The sequence below is a fragment of the Pleurodeles waltl genome, chromosome 9 (assembly GCF_031143425.1).
Source record: "Pleurodeles waltl isolate 20211129_DDA chromosome 9, aPleWal1.hap1.20221129, whole genome shotgun sequence".
Taxonomy (NCBI): Eukaryota; Metazoa; Chordata; class Amphibia; order Caudata; family Salamandridae; genus Pleurodeles; species Pleurodeles waltl.
This window is the reverse complement of record NC_090448.1, coordinates 736,206,172-736,225,294: the sequence shown is the minus strand read 5'-3', so window position 1 is coordinate 736,225,294 and position 19,123 is coordinate 736,206,172. Positions and strand designations below refer to the sequence as shown.

General features: G+C 43.0%; 1 long non-coding RNA gene across 1 annotated transcript in view; it reads left to right on the top strand.

Moving 5' to 3' along the window:
* Positions 1-19,123, top strand: part of LOC138259892 (uncharacterized) — a 40,988-nt gene that overhangs the window by 14,956 nt on the left and 6,909 nt on the right. The window lies entirely within an intron of this gene.

Genomic DNA, 19,123 nt, shown 5'->3' with positions numbered 1-19,123 from the left:
TATACTCATAACTTCCAAAGCTTCATTTTGTGGAATGTTTGTATATAGTGCCTCAATGTCCAGTGTGACAAGCATCTGTGTCTCTTCTTCAAAAGGGCTACCCTCTAATGTATTTATCATATGCATGGAATCTCGTACATATGCCTGAGCAACCCACACTAGTGGTTTAAAAAAAGTATCCACATATTGTGCTAAGTGCTCTAAAATACATCCACATGCTGAAATATTGGTCTACCAGGTGGATTCTTTGCATCTTTAAGGATCTTAGGCAAGATATAAAGAGAAGGAGTGCGTGTTTTACTTTGATTTAAAAAGTCATACTCCTTCTTACAAATCCAACCTTCTCTCAAGGCCTCATCGGTGGTTTCCTTAATCATGCTTTGTAGTCGTGCCACAGGATCTTCTGTGATGAGTCGATAATGACCTTCATTACTGAGTTGTCGCATTACTTCCAGCTCATATTTGCCTTTGTCTCTTATTACAATACCTCCTCCCTTGTCTGCCGGTTTAATAATGATGTTCTCATTTTGGGATAATGTATTAATAGCGATCCTTTCTTCTATTGTACAATTTTGTTTAAGGAAAGTTTTTTTATTATTCAGAAGGTCAAGTTCTCTGAGTACAATGTCCTCAAAGATTTGAACCTCTGATGGCATACTATTAGTGTCAGGACAAAAAGTGGACTTAAGATACAGACTACTATAATTTTCCTCTTCTGGTCTAAAATCTACAGCCTCCAATTTTCCTCGAAAAAATGCTTGCAATCTAACTTTACGTAAAAACTGTAAAATTTTTGTTTTTCTTTAGACTAAGAAGCACATTCCAGAGATTTTTGTCAGTGCATGAGTGTTTCAGCTCAGTCATTAATGAAGCAAAACATTTTGGCGCAGTCGGACAGTCTGAAGGGAGGTTGGAGGTTGAAAGTGTATGATTTAAAAGTGAAAATATGTTTTTATTCAGTGAGTTGGAGGAAGCACCGCAAACCTTTTCTGAAAATGCATGTAAAATTAAAATGTCTTATGATGTCTTGGCAAATGTGTTTTTTTGTTTTTCAGGACTTTCTAAATTTTGGGATGGGTGCTTGGATAAAACAAACTTATTGAATGTTTTTACATGTTTAGAAAAGGTGCTTTTTGAACGGAATGATGACCCTTTTGTTTTTGAGAGGAGGGTTTGGATACTTTTGTCTGCTTACAGAAAAATGCATGAGAGATGTAAGGAGGTGGAATATGAAAATCAGAAATTACCGAAACAACTTATTGGCACAATAAATACTGTAACTATGCTGTCTTGTCAGAATAAGTTATTACAAGATAAGGCTGATATCTACCAAGCCATCACAGAAAAGATGAGTTTTCACATTTCAGTAATGAGGAGGTTAAAAAAGTTGGGGGCCAGTGTGAGCTACATGAGCAGAACGTAGTTCGTGCTCAGCAAATGTTTACACGAAAAATACAGAGTAGCCCACAGATTTTGGCAGGAGTTGAAATGCATTCTTTAAAAGATTACACCCAGCAAGAAGTTAAGGATGTTAATGATATATTCACAGAGCTGTTGCAGAGTAAAATGTGGCCAGGACATACAGGGGTGTTGCTACAGGTAAAACAAAATATTTTGGAGTTTGCTACTCCTCACACTAAGCGAGAGACACAGTGATTCATGGGATTGTTTGATTTTTGGAAACAGCATGACCCTCATCTGAGTAAAATCTTAACCCTTTGGTACAAAGTGACAAGAAAAAAACTTAAGTTGGAATGGGGTACAGAGCAGCAGTGTGCTTTTGATTTAGCAAAATAAATAACTCAACAGGCTTTAGACTTGTGGACAGTACAGGAAGGAGACATTGTGTTGCATGTAACTACCCAGGGAAAATATGTAGATTGGAGCAGGTGAAAAAAAGCAGAGAAGAACAGGAGTGTCCCTGGGGTTCGGGACTAAAACATTATCTGATGGGACTCTGAAAAACTGGAGAGAGCTTTTAACCGGTTCTGTGCCTTGGACGCGCACAACTTCTTTCCTGGGCGGGAGCCCTTTAAACATTGTCGGAGCCAGCCTCAGCTGCTGATAGGGCGGGAAGCCCTTCTTAACCTCACAGCGCGCCAGCAACCGCGGGACGCGCACAACTTCTTTCCTGGGCGGGAGCCCTTTAAACATTGTCGGAGCCAGCCTCAGCTGCTGATAGGGCGGGAAGCCCTTCTTAACCTCACAGCGCGCCCGCAACCGCGGGACGCGCACAACTTCTTTCCTGGGCGGGAGCCCTTTAAACATTGTCGGAGCCAGCCTCAGCTGCTGATAGGGCGGGAAGCCCTTCTTAACCTCAAAGCGCGCCCGCAACCGCGGGACGCGCACAACTTCTTTCCTGGGCGGGAGCCCTTTAAACATTGTCGGAGCCAGCCTCAGCTGCTGATAGGGCGGGAAGCCCTTCTTAACCTCACAGCGCGCCCGCAACCGCGGGACGCGCACAACTTCTTTCCTGGGCGGGAGCCCTTTAAACATTGTCGGAGCCAGCCTCAGCTGCTGATAGGGCGGGAAGCCCTTCTTAACCTCACAGCGCGCCCGCAACCGCGGGACGCGCGCGGGCGGCGCCCGGGCGAAGCCCGGGCCAAGGGCGGGCCCGTCCTTCGCCCGTCATCGACAGGAAGAGGCTGGGCTGGGCCACCCCTCTTTAATATCTGGTCACAGACATATTAATGCTGTAACTTAATTACACCTGTATCGTGCAGCATACCTGTGTGCCCTTGTGGTCCTCGGGGGGTGCTGTCCCTTTTGTTCCCTCTGCTGACCTCCACGTCTCCCCCCCGCCGCCGCCCGACGTTGCGACCGCTGTGTGGGAGGAGCGTTGACGGACCAGGACGGGACTACTTTAGCCAGGTCCCCTAGCACCACGGAAGCAGAACAAACGGATCTCACACGCCCGAAGGTGATATCAAACTGATCCTGCCCCTGGCTGAGCGGGGTCGGGCAAAGGACAGGCCATTGTGAGTCCGTTAGGGAGCCGTTAGGGGGCCAGAAGGGGTCGGGTTGAGCAAGTTCACTAAGCAATTAATTGTAATTGTTTTTATTGAATCTGATAACGTTTTAGTAAGTTGTATACCTGGGCTCCATTTAAATTAATTCATTGTGTCTTCTGGGTGTTATACACTTGCTGTTCTGTGTTATTGCTGATATATGTAGAGGCCCTATACTTTGTAAACGATATAAAAGTTCTGTGAAGTGCAGGTTTTAAAACTAGACAGTCTAGTATTTATCAAAAACTAGTAGTGGTCGTCATATTCGTGAAGGCGGTGTAGAATGGCTAAGAATATTTCCACCCTGGATAATTACCTGGTTAAAATGGTGAGCAAGATAAACACTGATAGAAGGAAGTCCTTAGGGAAGGAGTCCACCCCAGAAATGTTTTCTCCTGTAAACAATGGTAGCGGTTCTGTTATGATGGACCCCCTTAATATTGAAGCTTTCCCTTTGGAAAACTCAGCAGCTTTACCCTTAGTTTTAGAGCCACCAAATCAAGTCCCATTGGAGCCCCCGAGTGAGCCTGCATCGTCTCACTCTCCCCCTAAGAGAGCTGTTAGAAAATGCAGAAAAATGCTATCCAAGCGGGGTAACACTCATCTCAAACCAACAATAGAACCAATGATAGAATATGGTCATAGAAGTAATGTAGCTGAAAATGGGATTACAATTAACAAGGACGATGTGAATGGTGTTCTCTTGGGCCACATCGCTAAGCTATTTGAGGAAAAACTAGTCCATATGACTAAACCTCTTATGGAAAAGATTGAATTACTATCTACGGAGGTATCTAGGTTGGGTGGACTTTTAGACAAAATGTATATGGAACAGACTATGAAACAGTCTGAGCTATCCGTCCAATCCGGCAACCCTGAACAATTGGTTGAAGCACAGATGCCACGTTTACCTGAATATAGGGAGCCACCAAGTATGGTGGATAGCACCCCTCATATGAAAGCAGCTGCATCTAATATTGTGAGGAACACTACTCCTGTGAACAGACCAAATTTTATTAACCTTCCAACTGATTGTGAACCCTATGTCATAGTCCTTACGAACATTCCTCCCTTAGACCCAACAGCAGTGAACTTCCGTGAGGAATCACATGATTCTCTCAAACGGAAATCAGTTGCCTGGTTAAACAAAAATTGTGGTTTCCCCCCACACCTATCCAATCAAATACTGTCTACTAGACGGATACCATGGATCGGAAACGCAAGGAAAAAATGTAAGGGAGACTGTGTAATTGTCAATTTTAGGCACCCTCAACATGTTGCGACTGTCCTTCTTAGAGCAGCCTCCTTGGATATAAAGGAATCTGACGTGGGTGTGCATCCTCTGGGTTATTTTTATCGACACTTAGCCAGTACATCAGAACCTTCTAAAAAACACAGACCCTTGACTATTAGAAGAAACACTAGCTCTTATACCCCAACTGGAAATACCTTCTCGGTACTGAGCACTTTGGACGAAAACGATTGACTCCCACGAGCAGGGGATCCCATCACAGAAACGTTAGTATACACCCAGACGTGGGAACAAAAACAGAGTATAGAAGATCTTGAACCGGAACTTATAGTACCCTCGAGTCCCAGAAATACAAAGACAGTTAAATTGGTAGGCAACGTTAAATCCCCTTATTCTATTTTAAGTAAGACAACTAGTTCGGGTGTACCGGATAAGTGCCTCTCAGTGACCATGGAGGGTAAAGACACTAGTAAAGACACTAGTAAAAACTACAACCAAGATAAAGAGCCAAACCCCTTAGTTGAGCTGGAGGATGTTACAGAAAAAGACAACCTACTTACAGTATTAGATCCTCCCTGTGTAAAAGGAAAATCAAGTATTAGATTGATATCATGGAACATAGCTGGCTTAGCAAGGAACCTTGAGGATGTGGTATGGTGCTCCTATATTGAGAACTACGACATCATACTCCTACAAGAAACTTGGATTGTAGAAACCCCCCATAGGCTGGGGTATAAAACCTATTGTTCCCATGCCATTCCATCAACTAGAGGGAGAGCCTCAGGAGGACTGGTCATCTGGGTTAAAGTGACCCTAGAAATAGATGTCACCCCGCTACCCATCCCCTCCCCGGACCTACTAGGCCTTAAAATCAAAACAAGAGGGAAAGAAACTATACATCTAATAAATATATATAACAGACCGTTCCCTTCTAACAAGGAATCAGAGGTAGTAGAACTCTTGGACTCCGTTCTAGACTCATTAGGAGATAATGCAAAGGTGTTAGTTGGTGGAGATTTTAACTGTAAATATGAGCCTATCCCGGGGTTGGAAAAATTATTTGACGATCAAGATGCTGCTAATGACATCCTGCCCTTAAAATCCGTAAGTGCAGCTAAAGGCACAAAAGCCGCCTTACAGATTTTACAGTTGACTGTGGCGCATGACCTAAGGGCCTGTAATGGTCGATTTCGCTCAGACAGACCAGCAGCCCCAACCTATTTTAAGAGAAATTTCAGATCCCATATAGATTTTGTAATGGCTACCCGGAATATATGGGACCAAATAACCGATTTCAAGATAGACCTTAGGACGGAGAGTGATCATTTTCCCCTCCTACTATGGCTGGATTCTCAATCATTCATTATTAAATCCAAAGAAGAGACCCTATTAAATACCACGGTCGCGGAACTAGAGGTAACTAATAACAGGCGTGCCCTAAGATGGCCCTATATCTTGGGAACTGAAATAACGCTGATAAATATATACAATGTATTTACTGACACGGTAGGAGGCCTTCAGACAGCATTAGTGGGAACACAAGGTGTGCTTGACATACATCTTAAGCTGGTAGACGCATTAACCCCACTATTGAGCAAAATCTATAAAAAAAATGGTAATAGGAAACGGAATGATCTTGAGGCAGCGAACCCATGGTATAATAAAGACTGTCGTATAGCAAAATCAAGACTAATCCAGGCAGTAAAATCCGGGAACAGCTTGGATATAAAAAACAATAGACTAGCCCACAAAAAAATGCTGGCCCAAGCTAAAAAAACATGGGATGAAAACTTCTGGGAGGATCTCTTGAATGCAGCTAAGCTACGGGATCAGAGTATGTTCTGGAACTTAATCGCTAATGGAAATAAGCAGGGCAGATCAACAAAGGATATTTTCCTAGATGAAAATACTTGGTGCGACCACTTCACTAAGCTCTATGCTAACAAACAGGAGAATTTGCCCTTTGAGTACCATGAGACAAATTCAGAGATAAGTGTTGCTCCATTAACCTTTAGTTTAGAAGAAACTAATAAGGTTTTATTAGCTGTGAAATTGGGCAAAGCCCCAGGCCCTGATAAAATCCCGGGAGATCTTCTAAAATATGATGTGGATGTGTGGGGGCCTTACATAAATTACTTGAGTAATTCCATTGTGGCAGGCACACCAATCCCCGATTCCTGGAAAGGGGCAGAAATTATGACAATTTTTAAAAAAGGTGATCGCTATGATCCAAGTAATTACCGCCCAATAAGTTTGATAGACTCATTTCAAAAGATATATGCCAGACATATTTTAAACAGGCTTTTAGATTGGATTGAAGAGACTAAAATATGAACCAAATATCAGGCTGGCTTTAGAATAAAAGTAAGTACGGTTGACCAGGTGTTTAGGTTCATGTGCATCTGTTGGAAGTATATAAACATAAGGAAGGGTAGCCTCCATGTGGCATTCATGGATCTAAGGGCCGCCTTTGACCTTGTTCCTCGCAATTTGTTGTGGTCTACATTAAGAAACATGGCGGTCCCTGGGGAACTACTTAAAGAACTTATCAAGCTTCACACAGGGAACTATGCAAAAATTAGGTGGGGTAAAGAAGGTGAGACCTCAAGGGCCATACCTGTAGACCGTGGTGTGCGCCAAGGCTGCGTGTTAGCTCCTACACTTTTCTCACTATATGTTAATGATATTCCAATCTATTTAAGGGATTGTGTACATGACTCACCGAAGCTAGGTGGCGAGCCGGTTACGGCACTACTATTTGCCGATGACACCATCCTCATTTCTCAAACTCCGAGAGGTTTACAGAATTTGGTGGATTCTTTCCAGAAGTATTGCGTGGGGAAGGGGCTAGAAATAAATCCTACCAAAACAAAGTATATGTCAATAAACTCCAAGAAATCCCTCAGGAATAATCTGTCCTTGGATAACCAAAAACTGGAACAGGTAGGGAGTTTCAATTATCTGGGGATGATGCTGGATAGTAACCTGTCCTGGAAAGGGCAGATGGATAAAAGCATCCTAGCCCTTAAACAAAACTCAATGCCTATTTTAAAAATACACGGAGCCAGTTACTCTAAAGCAATCTCACCAGCACTGGAAGTATATAAAGCAAAGGCCCAATCGACCGCCCTTTATGGCGCTGAACTCTGGGGATTCCATTGCAATAACAACTTTGGAAAAACGGAAAACCATTTTGTACGAAGGCTACTTAAAATACCGACAAGAACCCCCCTAGTCCCTGTTTTCCTTGATATTAATCTTAAAAGAGCAGACTATCAAGCATTATTAAGACCATTGCTGTATTGGGTCAGGCTATGGGTAACCCCGGAGTTGAGTGATTACAAGAACGGACTGACTGAACTAACTCAGATAGATGGACATATGAATACCCCTTGGTTAAAATATGTATCTAAGTGGTACGAGAGATTAGGTTTATCACACCTATGGGAAGCTCCACAGAACATGACAACATGTACCAGGAAAAATGTAAAGGACACTTTTTGGTCTTATGTCAACGGAGAGCTATTGCATAGTTCATCGATTGGTACTCTGACTTTGAATTTTTTAAACATAAAAGATACACCTAAATTCGAACAATTTTTGGATGAGGTCGGCCCTCCTCTGGCAAAAACACTTTATTTACAGTTTAGGTACGGGGTCTTACAGATTAATGCTTACACATGCAATTGGGGAGGGGTAAAAGGATGTGAACTCTGCACTCTCTGTACCTTAGGGGCTAAAGAAGACGTTGTTCATTTACTCTTCTTTTGCCCAGTATACAAGAAACCAAGGGATCGGTGGATCAAACCCGTTTGTAAATATGTGGGGGTCAGATCCTATAAAGAAGCAGTGCGCATATTTCAGTCCAATACTTCACAACTAGTGGTGTTTGGCACAAGCAGATTCCTATATAATGTGTACCTTATCAGGAATCGACTTGGTCACAAATTGTAACGCTTTGTCAGGTGGCCCGCTCATCCCCCTCCTTGCAAAGGTATATGATGCACTGTTTTATCGACAAGTTGAATTTTTTTTTTTTTCTTTTTTTTTCTTTTTCTTTCCTCTTAGTTCTGGTTTTTAATTATTTTATAAATTGTTATTTATATTTTTATACACTTAATGATACTGCTTAATCATGGGGACATCCATATACTTCTTGCCAACTGTATGTATTGTATCTTATATTTTATTGTATAATGTATTTATGTATGTCGTATTTATTTCCTGTCCTGACTTTTATGGCAATATTTGCCGAAATAAAGTAACGAACGAAGTCACAGGAACTGGGGGGAGCGCTCCCCCCCTGTGCTCCCCCCCCCCCCAAGGCAGGGATGGAAGGGAAAGCCCTTCCCCTTCCACCCCGACCCCCCCAACCCCCCTGTGACGAGTGCGCGCTGATTTGTCACAGGGTCTCCCCCATCGCGCTGGAAGCTCAGCTTCCAGCGCGATCGAAAGAGAAATGCAAAGCATTTCTCTTTCGATCACATGGGGGAGGCCCGGAGAGGCTTCAAAGGGAAGGAAATGTATTTCCTTCCCTTTGAAGTCTCTCCAAGCGTTTCAAAAGCTGTATTGCTGGGGGGTAGATCAGCCTATTTTGATTAGGCCGATCTGCCCCCAAGTGGGGCAGAAACTACTAGGCACCGGGGATTTTTTGTTTTTTTTTGTTTTACAGATGGGGAGCGACCCCTTGGACAAGGGTCACTCCCCTGGAGGGGAAAATTGTATTTAGGCCATTTCTGCCCTCTTTGGGGGCAGATCGGCCGTTTTTTGCTAGGCCTATCTGCCCCCAAGGGGGGCAGAAACCACTAGGCACCGGGGATTTTTTTTTTTGGCGCCAATGTCACGCAGGGGGAGCGATCCCGTAGGCAAGGGTCGCTCCCGGGGGGGGGGGGGGATCTGGGGTTTGGTTGGGGGGCCTTTTATGCCCCCCTGGGGGAAGATCGGCCTATTGTTATTAGGCCAATCTGCCCCCGGGGGGGCAGAAACCTCTAGGCGCCAGGGCAAATTTATTTTGTGTTTTTTTTTTTTTTTTTTTTAGAGATGGGGAGTGGCCCATTAGGCAAGGGGCGCTCCCAAGGGGGGCAGAAACCACTAGGCACCGAGTATTTTTTTTTGGTGCCAATGTCACGCAGGGGGAGTGACCCCGTAGGCAAGGGTTGCTCCGGGGGGGGGGGGGTGGGATTTATTTTAGGCCATTTCTGCCTATTATTAGGCCGATGGGGGGGCAGAAACCTTGTGTTTTTTTTTTTTTCTTTGTTTTTTTAGAGATGGGGAACGACCCATTAGGCAAGGGGAGCTCCCCTGGGCGGCAAATTGTATTTAGACCATTTCTGCACCCCTTGGGGGCAGATTGGCCGATTTTAGGTCAATCTGCCCCCAAGGGGGCAGAAACCACTAGGCACCGGGGATTTCTTTTTTGGTGCCAATGTCACACAAGGGGAGCGACCCCGTAGGCAAGGGTCGCTCCCGGGGGAGGTGGGGGGGGGGGGGATTTATTTTAGGCCATTTCTACCCCCCCCCCCCCGGGGCTGGCTAAGCTAGAGGCCAAAATCCACAGGTAGGCACTTTGCAAAAAACACCTCTGTTTTCTGTGAAAAATGAGATGTGTCCACGTTGTGTCTTGGGCCATTTCCTTCCGTGGGCGCTAGGCCTACCCACACAAGTGAGGTACCATTTTTATCGAGAGACTTAGGGGAACGCTCGGTGGAAGGAAATTTGTGGCTCCTCTCAGATTCCAGAACTTTCTGTCACCGAAATGAGAGGAAAAAGTGTTTTGTTGGCCAAATTTTGATGTTTGCAAAGGATTCTGGGTAACAGAACCTGGTCAGAGCCCCGCAAGTCACCCCAGCTTGGATTCCCCTGGGTTTCTAGTTTTCAAAAATGCGCTGGTTTGCTAGGTTTCCCCAGGTGCCTGCTGAGCTAGAGACCAAAATCCACAGGTAGGCACTGTTTTCTATGAAAAAATGTGATGTGTCCACGATGTGTTTTGGGCCATTTCCTTTCGTGGGCGCTAGGCCTACCCACACAAGTGAGGTACCATTTTTATCGGGAGACTTGGGGGAACGCCGGGTGGAAGGAAATGTGTGGCTTCTCTCAGATTCCACAACTTTCTGTCACCGAAATGTGTGGAAAATGTGTTTTTTTAATGCAGCTTTTGAGGTTTGTAAAGGATTCTGGGTAACAGAAGTCACCCCATCTTGGATTCCCCTAGGTCTCTAGTTTTCAAAAATGCACAGGTTTGGTAGGTTTCCCTAGGTGCCGGCTGAGCTAGAGGCCAAAATCTACAGGTATGCACTTTGCAAAAAACACCTGTTTTCTTTAAAAAAATGTGATGTGTCCACTTTGCGTTTTGGGGCATTTCCTGTTGCGGGCGCTAGGCCTACCCACACAAGTGAGGTATCATTTTTATCGGGAGACTTGAGGGAACGCTGGGTGGGAGGAAATTTGTGATTCCTCTCTGATTCCAGAACTTTCTGTCACCAAAATGTGAGGAAAATTTGTTTTTCTTTAGCCAAATTTTGAGGTTTGCAAAGGATTCTGGGTAACAGAACCTGGTCAGAGCCCCACAAGTCACCCCATCTTGGATTCCCCTAGGTCTCTAGTTTTCAAAAATGCACAGGTTTGGTAGGTTTCCCTAGGTGCCGGCTGAGCTAGAGGCCAAAATCTACAGGTAGGCACTTTGCCAAAAACACCTCTGTTTTCTTTAAAAAAATGTGATGTGTCCACGTTGCGTTTTGGGGCATTTCCTGTCGCGGGCGCTATGCCTACCCACACAAGTGAGGTATCATTTTTATCGGGAGACTTGGGAGAACGCTGGGTGGAAGGAAATTTGTGGCTCCTCTCTGATTCCAGAACTTTCTGTCACCAAAATGTGAGGAAAATGTGTTTTTTTAGCCAAAGTTTGAGGTTTGCAAAGGATTCTGGGTAACAGAACCTGGTCAGAGCCCCACAAGTCACCCCATCTTGGATTCCCCTAGGTCTCTATTTTTCAAAAATGCATAGGTTTGGTAGGTTTCCCTAGGTGCCGGCTGAGCTAGAGGCCAAAATCTACAGGTAGGCACTTTGCAAAAAACACCTCTGTTTTCTTTCAAAAAATGTGATGTGTCCACGTTGCGTTTTGGGGCATTTCCTGTCGCGGGCGCTAAGCCTACCCACACAAGTGAGGTATCATTTTTATCGGGAGACTTGGGGAAACATAGATTAGCAAAACAAGTGTTATTGCCTCTTGTCTTTCTCTACATTTTTTCCTTCCAAATATAAGAGTGTGTAAAAAAGACATCTGTTTAAGAAACGCCCTGTAATTCACATGCTAGTATGGTCACCCCGGAATTCAGAGATGTGCACATAACCACTGCTCCTCAACACCTTATCTTGTGCCCATTTTGGAAATACAAAGGTTTTCTTGATAGCTATTTTTCACTCTTTATATTTCAGCAAATGAATTGCTGTATACCCGGTATAGAATGAAAACGCACTGCAGGGTGCAGCTCATTTATTGGCTCTGGGTACCTAGGGTTCTTGATGAACCTACAAGCCCTAAATATCCCCGCAACCAGAGGAGTCCAGCAGACGTAACAGTATATTGCTTTCGAAAATCTGACATTGGAGGAAAAAGTTACAGAGTAAAACGTAGGGAAAATTTCCTGGTTTTTTCACCTCAATTTCAATATTTTTCTTTTTCAGTTGTTATTTTCTGTAGGAAACCCTTGTAGGATCTACACAAATGACCCCTTGCTGAATTCAGAATTTTGTCTACCTTTCAGAAATGTTTAGGTTTCCGGGATCCAGCATTGATTTTACGCCCATTTCTGTCCCTGACTGGAAGGAGGCTGAAAGCACAAAAAATTGTAAAAATGAGGTATGCCCCCGTAAAATGCCAAATTTGTGTTGAAAAATTGGGTTGTCTGATTCAAGTCTGCCTGTTCCTGAAAGCTGGGAAGCTGGTGATTGTAGCACCACAAACCCTTTGTTGATGCCAATTTCAGGGAAAAAACCACAAGCCTTCTTCTGCAGCCACTTTTTCCCCATTTTTTTGAAAAAAACGAAATTTTCACTGTATTTTGGCTAATTTCTTGGCCTCCTTCAGGGGAACCCACAAAGTATGGGTACCTCTAGAATCCCTAGGATGTTGGAAAAAAAGGACGCAAATTTGGCTTGGCTAGCTTATGTGGACAAAAAGGTATGAGGGCCTAAGCACAAACTGCCCCAAATAGCCAAAAAAAGGCCTGGCACAGGAGGGGGGAAAAGGCCTGGCAGCGAAGGGGTTAACTGAAGCCTTCCAGATTCTGAATAACAGACCATTGACACATGCTGAAACTGCCCTGATGAAAATCTTTACCACATGTTGCAACCAATACCATTATGTACTGGGAAATAAAACCTGGAGCTTCAGATCCTTACAGAGTCACACCAGCATCTGCAGGTCTTGACCTACATGCTCACAAAATTGCCCAACTTGTCATAAGTCCTGTGTATGGAGGATTGGTGAGGAAGGGGAGTGCCCCAGCCCTTCTGAGGGTACCAGGAAAAGGAGGTTTTGGTTCAACTGACAAAAACCCTGGTGCTAAGTTGTGGGTGGAATCCCCAAATGGCCCTCCAGAACCTGCAGAAATTATAGACAAGGGCCCTAAAAATGTCCTGCTGATCATAAAACAAGGCAAGGAAAATGGGAGCATATTTCAGCTGACAAATGTTATTTGCAAGAAAGATCATACTTTTTTCTTTTGCAGATCGTACTACCACTTGCCTCTGACCATGAGTGTCCTGTGTGGTCTCCCTTCGGGCGTGTGCAGTCTGGAGGGACAGCACCCCAACCTGAACCTGATTGATCAATCACGTTGCACAACACCCCTGCTGCTTTTGAAGGGCAATACCTATGGATCCATTTGGTGTAAATTGTGCTTCACACATCAAAGTTCTGCATGGGAATAATGCAGAGTACCATGGGTGTCCTATCAACTTGTTTAATTGCAATTCTAATGGAACCAACAACATGGCTTGTTATCACCTGGTGACTGCTGCCAGTCACATTAAGCATGTTTAAGTTGCCAGTTGGCTGACTATTCTTGTATAGGAGCCTCACTTTTACTTACATTCCAATAAACATTAGAGATGGACCGTGTACCTTTCCATGATTAGGACTCATGGTGTTTCTATCTAACTCTTTACCAACTTGTTATCCTAGAGACACTATTCAGTTATTATCCCAATCAGAATATATAAGCTTCAGTCATTTTATTGTAGGTGTGCCTGGTTTAACTGTTTATAATATCAATAAGTTAATCACACTTCTATTGCTTTATAGTGATTGCGATTGTCATTTCATTATGTGGCTGTGTACAAGGCATAGTTAATTTGCTTGTAATGTTTTTTTTTTAAAAAGAGGTTGATTGTAGGACTATAGGGCATATGAGTCATTGGTCAAAAGGGTGCAGTGTAATGATATTTATGTTTTGACCACTGACTCCACACTGCACTTAGCCTAGCAGCACACCATCACATTAGTGACCACCAGTTTCATTTTGCTTATTGACTTTATTTTAGCAATAGCCACTGCCACGTTAAAAGCTGTAAGTGATTTTCCACGTTGTACAATGTGCTCATGTTTTTATTTTTCGTGTTCTTTCCCACCAAGGGCTTAGGCTGATAAGAATGTACTAAGACGACAGGGAACGGTCTTGTTTTGCAGGGGCACTTTGGGATTGTGGCTAAGTCCCAACGTGTTCTTTTGAAAGCTGGCCTAAAGAAAAGAAATCAACATTTTTTTAATAATACACCTCTGCAGTGAGAGGGAGGTTCTAGAATTTTCCTCTCTTGTTTGTTCAAAGTATAAGAGGCCAAGACCAGATGGACCGGGGAGCGAGAGTGATTCAGATCTCAGACATGCCCAGGGCGCTGGGGTGTGTCATCCTTCCCGTGAGGATAATTGATCTCTCTCCTTGATCGATTCTGGGATCTGGCGATCTGATGCTGATAGGAGGGAGATGATGCAGATGTGCCCGTGCCTCATGGTGATGCATACCTTTTAATTCTTGTTATCTGCTTTGGATTGTGATATATATATATATAGAGAGAGAGATACACACATATAGATACATAGATTTGCTGTGTATATTGAAGTAGAGAATCATTTGTACATGTTTTCATTTAATTGCTGTGACCATTTTTAAATGTGTGCTTTCAGCATGCTGACCTTCCTTTACAAACCTTGCAAAGGGAAATAATAAATGTCTTCTTTAGACTAAGAAGCGCATTCCAAAGATTTTTGTTAGTGCATGAGTGTTTCAGCTCAGTCATTAGTGAAGCAAAACAGTTTGCCAACTTCAAAGGCAGAAAGGGGTAAAAGAAGAGGACCCAAAACCCCAGACTGGTAGAATCTTTCTGAAATCAAGGGGAACCTCTGCCCAGGAGAAGAGCTGAAAGAGGAGTACTGTCCTTTTGCTGTGTTGCTTTGCTGGACTGGCCTGCAGTTGCTGCTTCTGCCTGAAGAGTGCAAAGGGTCAACTTTGCTGTGTGTCCTGCTTGAGAAAGTTCTCCAAGGGCTTGGAGTAGAGCTTGCCTCCTGTTGGAAGTCTCAGAGACACCAAAGACTTCAGTTTCCTCGACCTGCAGCACTGGGAACTGCATGTTTTGGGCTGTTGAAGAGGAAAAACCACTGCAACGCTGCCAGCAACGCCACTGGCCTGCAACGTGACCTGCCGACGCCATACTTCCCGCTTCGCACTGTGACCCTGGTCTCAACGATGCCATCACCGCGACCTGGGGGCCCTGCAGTCCGGCATCGCCTGCTCACGCCACTCCTGCTGACACTGACGCCGCTCCCTGCACCGTGGCCGCTCATGAGGTGCACAAGGCACTGATCCGTTCTGCACCGCAGCCCCGGTCCACCGACGCCAACATCCTCGATTCCAGTGTCGACACCAGGGAATCTGCCTGCACCGTGGCCTGTGGATACCTCTTGTGAGGGTCACGAAGCACCGTTCTGCACCACCGGCTTGGGCCTACCAACAACAGCGCTTCAGCAACAACAACAACGCTGTGGCATCAGCGCACATCGCATCATCCCGCTTCACACTGCAGCCCTGGTCTCACTGATGCCGCTGGATGCCGTCACCAAGCCGCGGCCTGCACCCTGACCTGTGGGCATCGCACGTCGCATCGACCTGCTTCGCACCGCAGCCCCGATGCCATCCATGCCAGCGCCCCTGACTTCAGCCCGGAGTTCGATCCGCAACGCATGTGACTTCAAGGGCCCGACGACTCCCGCACTGACTCCAGAATCGACGCCACCCTCCAGATCTCATCGCGAGGATCACGATGCCCTGCATTTCCAAGGTACTGTTTGCGGGTCTTCCCGACACCCTAGCTGGCCTTCAATGCCGCGGCCGGCCTGAACTGTTGGTTTTGTTGATCATGACGCCGTGATATCACTAGGTGGAACTATCAACTTCAAGAAACTGTGTTTTTTTATAAATCTCGCTGAATTCATATTTTTATTACTGTATGTTGGATTTTTATCGTATTTGGTCTTGTTTTATTTAGATAAATATTGGCTATTTTACAAAACTGGTGTGGTGTCCTTTTGTAGTGTTTTAATTTATTACTGTGTGTTATATGCAAATGCTTTACACATTGCTTCTGAGGTAAGCCTAACTGCTTGTGCCAAGCTACCACAGGGGTGAGCAGGGGTTATCTGAGTGGGTATCTCCCTTATCCTGACTAGAGTGAGGGTCCCTAAATGGACAGGGTGCAAACCGACTGCCAACTAGAGACCTCATTTCTTACACGCTACCTCCAAATCTTCACACCACCACCTCTTTTCGGAACTTCAAAAAGGACTTTAAAACTCGTCTCTTCCAAAGACATTTTCTCAATAACATTCCTCATTAATTGTCCACACCAGTCATATGCCTTCACATTACATAACTTACCCTTGTCTGTTGCACGACACCCATGAGAGCTTTTATGACCTTTAGCTCAAGCTTTCTAAATATGAAATTCTGTAAATTTACCTTATGTCTAATTTGTTTTGATTTCGTATTTTGTATATACGTAACTATCACAATGAGCAATTGTAGTATCTGTAACATTCTCTTGTTTTATTGTAAAGTGCTCTGACACCTCCAGGTAATGTCTGCGCTATATAAAACACATAAATAAATAGCACCCCAAGGACCAACGAGGCACGCTCTACTATTTAACCAGCGAGCTGTGCTTCCCAAAGTAGAGCTGTGTGCTTTGTTCTTTCTAAAGTGAATGCCTCTTTCTTGTTTAATTAATCACTAGCTGATCAATAACACTCTGTTAGGTGCCGCACTGCACCGCAGGCTGGGGCATTAATTATTACCAGGTAGTTCAATGAAGCCGAGCTGCCCAGGCCTACTCAGAGCGAGTGGAACTGCTAAAGCAGAAAATGCTAACTATTTAGTCATAACAGACCAGATAGCAGATTTCATACTCTAGGCCGATGAACTGAACCGAATCTGCTTTGAAGAAAACGTCATAAGAAATACACCATAGACATTATAAATTAAGCATATAATAATCAATTAGTTCATCAATAACCACACCAGTTTATTAAGAAGTTAAGGATTTATTTCTCTATATTAACAATGCTAGAGTCACGAAAATCATTCTCAAACTCAAATGATACATACGTAGAAACAACAATGGCTGATTTAGTTGGCGCATGAATCTAAAATTTAATCAATGCAAATAAACACAATATCTCAATTTGTATTACACAAAACCATAGCAATAGAATCTGAGCTAGAGAAATTGAATACACTGAGGAAAACCAATAACCATTCAGGAATATGAGAATGACACCCCACTAACCAACAATTAGCATATTAGTATTAACATGTTGGACTTCATGTAAAAGAATTTAGTAACATGAATTTAGAAAACATCTAGCTTAGGCACTATCAAAAATAACAGCAGTATTATGATATTAGCAATTGGTACCTGAAAAACAAAAGACAAATAAAATATGTGTTCCATACATTTACCCAATCACTAAGGAATTCCGCAACAACATCTACTTCATCAGGGGAACAGCAACATCAGATATCATGATCAGAACAGGAACAAGGTAAGGGGTATGGTTTAGAATTTTGACTATAAGATTACTAAACTATCAAAGTATAAGTAAACTCAGGAAATAATAAACACCAGCATTGTCAGTAGACTAACTGGCAAGTACGAAATGTCAAGGTGACAGATCATAAAGAATAGAATCTCTAGAACTCAGGATACACGAAAATCCCAAAGAAGAATGAATAACAACCAATGGCGACTGAACATTAAATTAAACTTCTTAAAAACACTGATTGGTCGGGAGAAATATGGTGAGAAAATGATGTCCAATCAGAACACTAACAAATATCAAAATGATTTAAAATGTTAGCTCTACCTTTCTATTTGCTGTTATTCCATTGATGAAACTCAAACTAATCCATTTGTTATTTCTTCTTCCCTTCTTCCGTTGCATCTGTAGGCTCTTTGTTTTATGACTCCAATTACGTTGTCATCGGATAGTGATTACAAAATATGGTAACATTTCTCATTGTACCAGTCTCTGCTCGAGGAAAAGAACCTAGGTTAAAAACATAACTACATGCAAAATATACGAATACAATGATGATGTCAATCAAGCTCCGGAAGTGCAGCTAGGAAACAGAACATATTATAAAGATTTTATACAGATAACATTTCACAGTGACCTTATATCTACTTCTGCTTCAGCCCAGCAGATGCCACTAAATACAAGTTTTATTCTGACATTTATTTTAGCAAAGAAACACGCTCTTTTGAAAAGACAGAATAATTTCATCAGCTTAAGTTATCATAGAAAACAAAAAGTAGGCATTACATATGATGGTGGCCATTAAGTTGATCACAATTCTCGAATTAGTATACAATTAATACATAATGATTAATATATCAAAAAATAAGTATGATTACAGATGTGAAAAATAAAGCTAAAGTTTCATGCTCTTACAATCCCTCCTGTGATGACTACATATGATATCACACAAAAACCCCAAGTAAATGTATTTATTTCAAAATTTCAGAATTTAGTCTCCTTCACATTTTTATAAAATGTCATTCTTCTCGAATTTTCCCCATGAAGTTTTTCCATCTGAACACCTACCCTCCTCTGATTCTTTTCAAATCTTCTTCTTATGATCATTTGGAACAATTTATATATTCCCCAAATTCCAATTAAACAAAACACAGAATTGAAATAAATTTCACTCATTTTAATATAATACCTTTGCCTAGGTTGCCAATCCAATTTACCATTGAAGCAATTCACTTCCCAGTCTTTTCCAAAATAGCAGTTTCAGTTAATTCTTTTAAATCATTTTTATCTCTTGTTAAATTGTTAATTAAACCTCTAACTAACTTAGTATTGTCCTGTATGTATGAACAGTGGTGATGCGGACCAAGTAATTTACAAACTCCACCCTCTTTTGCTAAGAGAATGTCTAAGGTATGGTGGTTCTGAAGAGTCATAGGTCTTGTCGCACCCAATTCAATATCCAGGAGTAAAATAGCTGCTGAGTGAACCATTAACATGTTATCCACAACTGTAGACAACTTCTGTATTTTTATTGAATGCAGAACAACTCCCACTGAAGGAATTATTGCTCAGATATGTCTCCAACAATGCTAAAAGTTGATTCCACTTGTGACTCGATTGAATTTCAGAAAATTTAGGAAACTTACTTAAGTCTTCCAGTTGGTACATTTTCGGAAAGAGTATTCCCAAATAGCATGTGCCATACCATCCTATGTAATGCATCTAAGGTCAGTGTGGTGGGTTCTTTTACTGAGAGTAAAAATGAGGCTTCAGGCG